The 8,494-nt window shown below is 45.0% G+C and overlaps 1 protein-coding gene across 1 annotated transcript in view; it reads right to left on the minus strand.

Moving 5' to 3' along the window:
* Positions 1–8,074, minus strand: part of myo9ab (myosin IXAb) — a 234,826-nt gene extending 226,752 nt beyond the window's left edge. The window contains exon 1 of the mRNA XM_029758347.1: positions 7,648–8,074. The gene's annotated coding sequence lies outside the window, so the exon portion shown is untranslated. The remainder of the gene's footprint in view (positions 1–7,647) is intronic.
* Between the last annotated feature and the right edge of the window lie 420 nt (positions 8,075–8,494).

Here is an 8,494-nt window from a genome sequence, read left to right on the forward strand (position 1 = left end):
TCTCTTTTGATGACTTCTGTAACCGTAATAGCCTTGGTTTCATGCATGTTAACATTAGAAGCCTCCTCCCTAAGTTTGTTGTATTCACTGCTTTAGCACACTCTGCCAACCCGGATGTCCTAGCCGTGTCTGAATCCTGGCTGAGGAAGTCCACCAAAAACTCTGAAATCTTCATTCCTAACTACAACATTTTCAGACAAGATAGAACGGACAAAGGGGGCGGTGTTGCAATCTACTGCAGAGATAGCCTGCAGAGTTCTGTCCTACTATCCAGGTCTGTACCCAAACAATTTGAACTTCTACTTTTAAAAATCCATCTATCTAAAAACAAGTCTCTCACCGTTGCCGCCTGCTATAGACCACCCTCGGCCCCCAGCTGTGCTCTGGACACCATATTTACATTTACATTTAAGTCATTTAGCAGACGCTCTTATCCAGAGCGACTTACAAATTGGTGCATTCACCTTATGATATCCAGTGGAACAACCACTTTACAATAGTGCATCTAAATCTTTTAAGGGGGGGGGGTTAGAAGGATTACTTTATCCTATCCCAGGTATTCCTTAAAGAGGTGGGGTTTCAGGTGTCTCCGGAAGGTGGTGATTGACTCCGCTGTCCTGGCGTCGTGAGGGAGCTTGTTCCACCATTGGGGTGCCAGAGCAGCGAACAGTTTTGACTGGGCTGAGCGGGAACTGTGCTTCCTCAGAGGTAGGGAGGCGAGCAGGCCAGAGGTGGATGAACGCAGTGCCCTTGTTTGGGTGTAGGGCCTGATCAGAGCCTGAAGGTACGGAGGTGCCTTCATCTATCTTCAGAGCTCGTGCTGCTAGGTGACCTAAACTGGGACATGCTTAACACCCCAGCCATCCTACAATCCAAGCTTGATGCCCTCAATCTCACACAAATTATTAATGAACCCACCAGGTACCATCCCAAAGCCGTAAACACGGGCACCCTCATAGATATCATCCTAACCAACTCGCCCTCTAAATACACCTCTGCTGTTTTCAACCAAGATCTCAGCCTCATTGCCTGCATCCGTAATGGGTCAGCGACCCACTCATCACTGTCAAACGCTCCCTGAAACATTTCAGCGAGCAAGCCTTTCTAATCGACCTGGCCCGGGTATCCTGGAAGGATATTGACCTCATCCCATCAGTAGAGGATGCCTGGTTATTTAAAAAAAAAAAACTTAAATGCCTTCCTCTCCATCTTAAATAAACATGCCCCATTCAAGAAATTTAGAACCAGGAACAGATATAGCCATTGGTTCTCTCCAGACTTGACTGCTCTTAACCAACACAAAAACTTCCTGTGGCATTCTGCATTAGCGTCGAGCAGCCCCCGTGATATGCAACTTTTCAGGGAAGTTAGAAACAATATTAACAGGTAGTCAGAAAAGCCAAGGCTAGCTTTTTCAAGCAGAAATTTGCTTCCTGCAACAAACTCTAAAAAGTTCTGGGACACTGTAAAGTCCATGGAGAATAAGAACACCTCCTCCCTGCTGCCCACTGCACTGAGGATAGGAAACTATCACCACCGATAAACCCACTATAATTGAGAATTTCAATAAGCATTTTTCTCAGCTGGCCATGCTTTCCACCTGGCTACCTCTACCGCAGTCAACAGCACTGCAACCCCACAGCGACTCACCCAAGCCTTCCCCATTTCTCCTTCTCCCAAATCCATTCAGCTGATGTTCTGAAAGAGCTACAAAATCTGGACCCCTACAAATCAGCCGGGCTAGACAATCTGGACCCTTTCTTTCTAAAATTATCTGCCGAAATTGTTGCAACCCCTATTACTAGCCTGTTCAACCTCTCTTTCGTGTCGTCTGAGATTCCAAAAGATTGGAAAGCAGCTGCTGTCATCCCCCTCTTCAAAGGAGGGGACACTCTTGACCCAAACTGCTACAGACCTATATCTATCCTACCCTGCCTTTCTAAGGTCTTCGAAAGCCAAGTCAACAAACAGATTCCCGACCATTTCGAATCCCACCGCACCTTCTCCGCTATGCAATCTGGTTTCAGAGCTGGTCATGGGTGCACCTCAGCCACGCTCAAGGTCCTAAACGATATCGTAACCGCCATCGATAAGAAACAATACTGTGCTGCCGTATTCATTGACCTGGCCAAAGCTTTCGATTCTGTCAATCACCACATCCTCATCGGCAGACTCAATAGCCTTGGTTTCTCAAATGATTGCCTCACCTGATTCACCAACTACTTCTCTGATAGAGTTCAGTGTGTCAAATCGGAGGGCCTGTTGTCCGGGCCTCTGGTAGTCTCTATGGGGGTGCTACAGGGTTCAATTCTTGGGCCAACTCTTTTCTCTGTATACATCAATGATGTCGCTCTTGCTGCTGGTGAGTCTCTGATCCACCTCTACGCAGACGACACCATTCTGTATACTTCTGGCCCTTCTTTGGACACTTAACAACCCTCCAGACAAGCTTCAATGCCATACAACTCTCCTTCCGTGGCCTCCAACTGCTCTTAAATACAACTAAAACCAAATGCATCCTCTTCAACCGATCGCTGCCTGCACCTGCCCGCCTGTCCAGCATCACTACTCTGGACGGTTCTTACTTAGAATATGTGGACAACTACAAATACCTAGGTGTCTGGTTAGACTGTAAACTCTCCTTCCAGACTCACATCAAACATCTCCAATCCAAAGTTAAATCTAGAATTGGCTTCCTATTTCGCAACAAAGCATCCTTCACTCATGCTGCCAAACATACCCTCGTAAAACTGACTCCTATCGATCCTCGACGATGTCATTTACAAAATAGCCTCCAATACCCTACTCAACAAACTGGATGCAGTCTATCACAGTGCCAGCCAAAGCCCCATATACTACCCACCACTGCGACCTGTACGCTCTCGTTGGATGGCCCTCGCTTCATACTCGTCGCCAAACCCACTGGCTCCAGGTCATCTACAAGACCCTGCTAGGTAAAGTCCCCCCTTATCTCCGCTCACTGGTCACCATACCAGCACCCACCTGTAGCACACGCTCCAGCAGGTATATCTCTCTGGTCACCCCCAAAGCCAATTCCTCCTTTGGCCGTCTCTCCTTCCAGTTCTCTACTGCCAATGACTGGAACGAACTACAAAAAATCTCTGAAACTGGAAACACTTATCTCCCTCACTAGCTTTAAGCACCAGCTGTCAGAGCAGCTCACAGATCACTGCACCTGTACATAGCCCATCTATAATTTAGCCCAAACTACTACCTCTTCCCCTACTGTATTTATTTATTTATTTAGCTCCTTTGCACCCCATTATTTCTACTTTGCACTTTCTTCTACTACAAATCTACCATTCCAGTGTTTTACTTGCTATATTGCATTTACTTTGCCACTATGGCCTTTTTGCCTTTACCTCCCTTATCTCACCTCATTTGCTCACATTGTATATAGACTTATTTTTCTACTGTATGTTTCTTTTACTCCATGTGTAACTCTGTGTTGTTGTATGTGTCGAACTGCTTTGCTTTATCTTGGCCAGGTCGCAATTGTAAATGAGAACTTGTTCTCAACTTGCCTACCTGGTTAAATAAAGGTGAAATAAAATTAAAATAAAAACATACATACACACTCAGCAAAAAAATAAATGTCCTCTCACTGTCAACTGTTTATTTTCAGCAAACTTAACATGTGTAAATATTTATATGAACATAACAGATTCAACAACAGACATAAACTTAACAAGTTTCACAGACATGTTACTAACAGAAATGGAATAATGTGTCCCTGAACAAAGGGAGGGTCAAAATCAAAAGTAACAGTCAGTATCTGGTGTGGCCACAAGCTGCATTAAGTACTGCAGTGCATCTCCTCCTCATGGACTGCACCAGATTTGCCAGTTCTTGCTGTGAGATGTTACCCCACTCTTCCACCAAGGCACCTGCAAGTTCCCAGACATTTCTGGGGGGAATGGCCCTAGCCCTCACCCTCCGATCCAACAGGACACAGACGTGCTCAATGGGATTGAGATCCAGGCTCTTCGCTGGCCATGGCAGAACACTGACATTCCTGTCTTGCAGGAAATCACACACAGAACGAGCAGTATGGCTGGTGGCATTGTCATGAGGGTCATGTCAGGATGAGCCTGCAGGAAGGGTACCACAAGAGGGAGGAGGATGTCTTCCCTGTAGCGCACAGCATTGAGATTGCCTGCAATGACAACAAGCTCAGTCCGATTATGCTGTGACACACCGCCCCAGACCATGACAGACCCTCCACCTCAATCCCTCTCCAGAGTACAGGCCTCAGTGTAACGCTCATTGCTTTGACGATAAATGCGAATCCGACCACCACCCCTGGTGAGACAAAACCGCGACTCGTCAGTGAAGAGCACTTTTTGCCAGTCCTGTCTGGTCCAGCAACGGTGGGTTTGTGCCCATAGGCTACGTTGTTGCCGGTGATGTCTGGTGAGGACCTGCCTTACAACAGGCCTACAAGCCCTCAGTCCAGCCTCTCTCAGCCTATTGCGGACAGTCTGAGCACTGATGGAGGAATTATGCGTTCCTGGTGTAACTCGGGCAGTTGTTGTTGCCATCCTGTACCCGTCACGCAGGTGTGATGATCGGATGTACCGATCCGGTGCATGTGTTGTTACATGTGGTCTGCCACTGCGAGGATGATCAGCTGTCCGTCCTGTCTTCCTGTAGCGCTGTGTTAGGCATCTCACAGTACGGACATTGCAATTTATTGCCCTGGCCACATCTGCAGTCCTCATGCCTCCTTGCAGCATGCCTAAGACACGTTTACGCAGATGAGCAGGGACCCTGGGCACCTTTCTTTTGGTGTTTTTCAGAGTCAGTAGAAAGGCCTCTTTAGTGTCCTAAGTTTTTATAACTGTGACCTTAATTGCCTACCGTCTGTAAGCTGTTAGTCTCTTAACGACCATTCCACAGGTGCATGTTCATTATTTGTTTATGGTTCATTGAACAAGCATGGGAAACAGTGTTTAAACCCTTTACAATGAAGATCTGTGAAGTTATTTGGATTTTTATGAATTACCTTTGAAAGACAGTGTCCTGGATTTTTCTGCTGAATATAAAAAAAAGATGGACACCTGTCTGATTCATGCATGTCTCGGTGGACTAATCCATTGGAGGCCGCAGGATGGCACACCAGTATCACCAGTTGTACATTTACCACTAATTCCGCTAATATTATTATTAGTATTTTACCGTTCTTATTGTCGGAGTGGACACGTTGTTTGCGGACCGCACAACCTAGGCTACACTTGTGAGGAACAAGTTTTGGTTTATTTCATTCCATTTACGAGTTGTCAATGTATTCATTGTATTGTATTTTATTTGTAGAACTCCGGTCAATGCTGAGTAAGGACTCGCACCTGATTATGCATAGAAGTTGGCCTAGGCTACCTGGCCTGCATCCAAATGTAGGCCTATAAAATGTGCCCATTTTTGGATCTGATAGTATTTCTGATTGTCTTAACGCAACACCACTGTGGAGCTTCTCAAAGTCATTGAGGATGACAATAGTTCCTCAACGTAGCCTATTTGAAAAATCGTTCCAGCTCTTTCGATAACCACTTGGTGTGAAAGGGGGGAAAAAATGTAATACTCTGATCCGGTGGAAACGTCATAAAATAGGCCTACTTGATTACTTTTTATCCCTTGCTCAAATAGCCTACAGCTGTGTCTGTCCGGAGATCAATGGCACTGGAAACTGAGGGCGCAGAATATTTTATACAATTTTGCAAGTGTAAGCTTCAGGCAAGACTAAGTTGATACAATGTTTCAAGTTCCTTACAGACAGGCCATGCGTAGCCAATGTGATTTATAGGATATTTATTATCAGGATATTTTCTACCTGCAGGCTTCAATGTTTTTATTTGTTGGCTTTATGTAGGCTATTTTTACATTGTTTCTAATGGCAATAGAGTCACTTTTGGAATTTTGATATAGGAAGAGTATTATAAATGAAACTGTTCCACGAAAATGTGCATATGACAATCATAACTGGCATGCAGATCAGTATAAATGTTAAGATAAATTGGCACTCCAAATGGAAAAGGATGCCGACCCTTGGTGTAGCCTATTACCGACAACTTCAGGAGCTTAAATGGCAGAACCTGCCAAGGCCAGCAGCTGCTGGAGGAGGGGGGAGGTGGGGGAAAATCGGGAACAGGTTTTTTTATTCTGGTTAGGCGATCTTGATCTCTGGCTCCCTCGAGTCATTGGTGTGCCTTAATTATTTAATCACAGTGTGGTAAAAGCATCAGACAAGCTCAGTAGCCTACATCTGGTTGATTTTATTAACACATAGAGTGTCTATTTAGGGAAAAATATGTGTTAAAAAATGTTGACTAATAGGTCGAAAGAACAGACTACTCTCAACCAACCATGATAATTGTTTAGTCGGGGACAGTCCTAGTGTTGATACAGTTGCATGTAACCTTTGTTGAGGTGTCACCTCTCCACGCCATAACAACTTTAGCCTGTCTTCCCTGCTGAGAATGACATCACTGTGGTATTTCATGAGGATTGACCAAGGCCCATAGCGACTCGACATGGGCTTTGAGAGGACTGTTGCTCAATGTCGCCAATTAAGAGTTGTTGGGGAATGTGGGTCTCTATGACCATGTCTTCCCTCACTATGAGACATTGACACAGTGTAGAGCAGAATACAAGCTAGGACTAAGGTACCATATTCCCTATAGAGGTAGGCCAAGTTTGGAGATCTCCTTCTGCAGTCACCTATTGCGCTCTTTGCTGAATAGCTTGATGGTTTTCCCCTTTAAGGCTCCTTGGGGGTTCAGGTTAATATCAAAAAATGTTAAACTAACCCATGTGCTTTGTAGAGTATGGACATGGTTCCTTACAATAAAATGGCATGATGCTATAATATAGTTACTATAGATAATGAATACATTGTTGCTCTGGAAAGTGCCGTTTCCCCCTCATCAAAACGCTTATGATGCCCATCCTGCAAGCATCTCCATACACCAAACGCAACCACACTGAATAAGCCCTGTTGACCAGTGGCAAATAACGCAGTGGCTACATGTGTAACAATACAAGTCAAAGAGTAATTACACCCCCACCCCCCACGACATGGAAGGCAACTAGTCAGATAAAAAGTAACTAAACCAAATGCGTCACGTTCACTGTTGCTTGTCCATTGAGAATGTGACACTGTATTATTATAACGTTACACGTTTGATAGGTGGGGTCAACAAATCTAACCGACCTAGTACCTAACAGTTTTGGGGAAAATGTGTTACGTTTCTGTTTTAAAACCGCAATCATGACATAATCAAAGGCAAAGGGGTGAAAACGATGATTTTTCGAGCCTGTTTGGGTGACTGAGCTAGTGGTTTTCGACCACACAAAGCAAACCTAAAGATAACCTGAATGTTGTCACGTTATTTTCTCGACGTAATAACGTTACTACCCTACCAAGAGTCTGTGTGTTGGAATTGAACGGCCACGATAGATGTGCCATTCAACGCTATGCAGCGAGACAGCAGCTTGAAAGAGCGATTTGACATTCGACTTGATGCCATTAGCCGTGCACAGGGACAGTTAGGTAGATTTGGTACTTGCCATAGACGATATAATCTATGCCCTCGTATGTAAAGTGTGAGTAACGTTATCAAACGGGTTTACCTCCACTGTTGCTTGAATCCACTCCTGTAGTCCAGCTCCCGATACCTTTTCTAATGAGGAAGGCGTGCGCTCCGTCTGCTTACAAATACACTACCGCACTCAAACCCATACTAATTCTCTTTCCACGAATGACAATGTGACTGCTTTCCAAACGGCACCCCCTGGTTAGCTTCTTCAATATAAATCTTACTCAGTACAGGTGTCAACTAGTAGAGAATCCAAATTTCCTTTCTTTTTTTTTCTCCAGAATATTGCGTATTTGAGAGCTTTGTGTCACGTCACCAGCCACCAGCTTGGTATTTTTCGTGTTAATAGGTGTAAACTTCTGAGCGCGCGCGACCTCTATTTTATCATTTCATTGTATCGTATTATGGGAGGTAGCCTACAGTTTGGTGGGAGGGAGTTGTGCTGGTAATGGGCGTCAACAAGGGAGGGGTCTCCAGAGTAATACAACCTGAAGATAGGGTACTGTATCATATACATTCTGAAAATTAAGAGTAAGCTTTCTGCTTTTGCTGTAGCCTATAGTATCCCAGGCATGTGATATGACTAGATATACACTCAGTGGCCAGTTTATTAGGTACACTCATCTAGTACCAGGTCAGACTCCCCTTTACCTCCAGAACAGCCTGAATTCTTAGGGGCATGGAAACGTTGCTCAGTTGGTATCAAGGGACCTAATGTGTGCCAGGGAGACATTTCCCACAGCATTACACCACCAGCCTGTATCGTTGACACCAGGCAGGATGGGGCCTTGGACTCATGCTGCTTACGCCAAATCTTGACTCTGCCATCAGCTAACGCAACATGATGATGACGCCGGAGGGTAGGGCTGCCGTCTTATCGG

The sequence above is a fragment of the Salmo trutta genome, chromosome 7 (genome assembly GCF_901001165.1).
Source record: "Salmo trutta chromosome 7, fSalTru1.1, whole genome shotgun sequence".
In the NCBI taxonomy this organism is placed as follows: Eukaryota; Metazoa; Chordata; class Actinopteri; order Salmoniformes; family Salmonidae; genus Salmo; species Salmo trutta.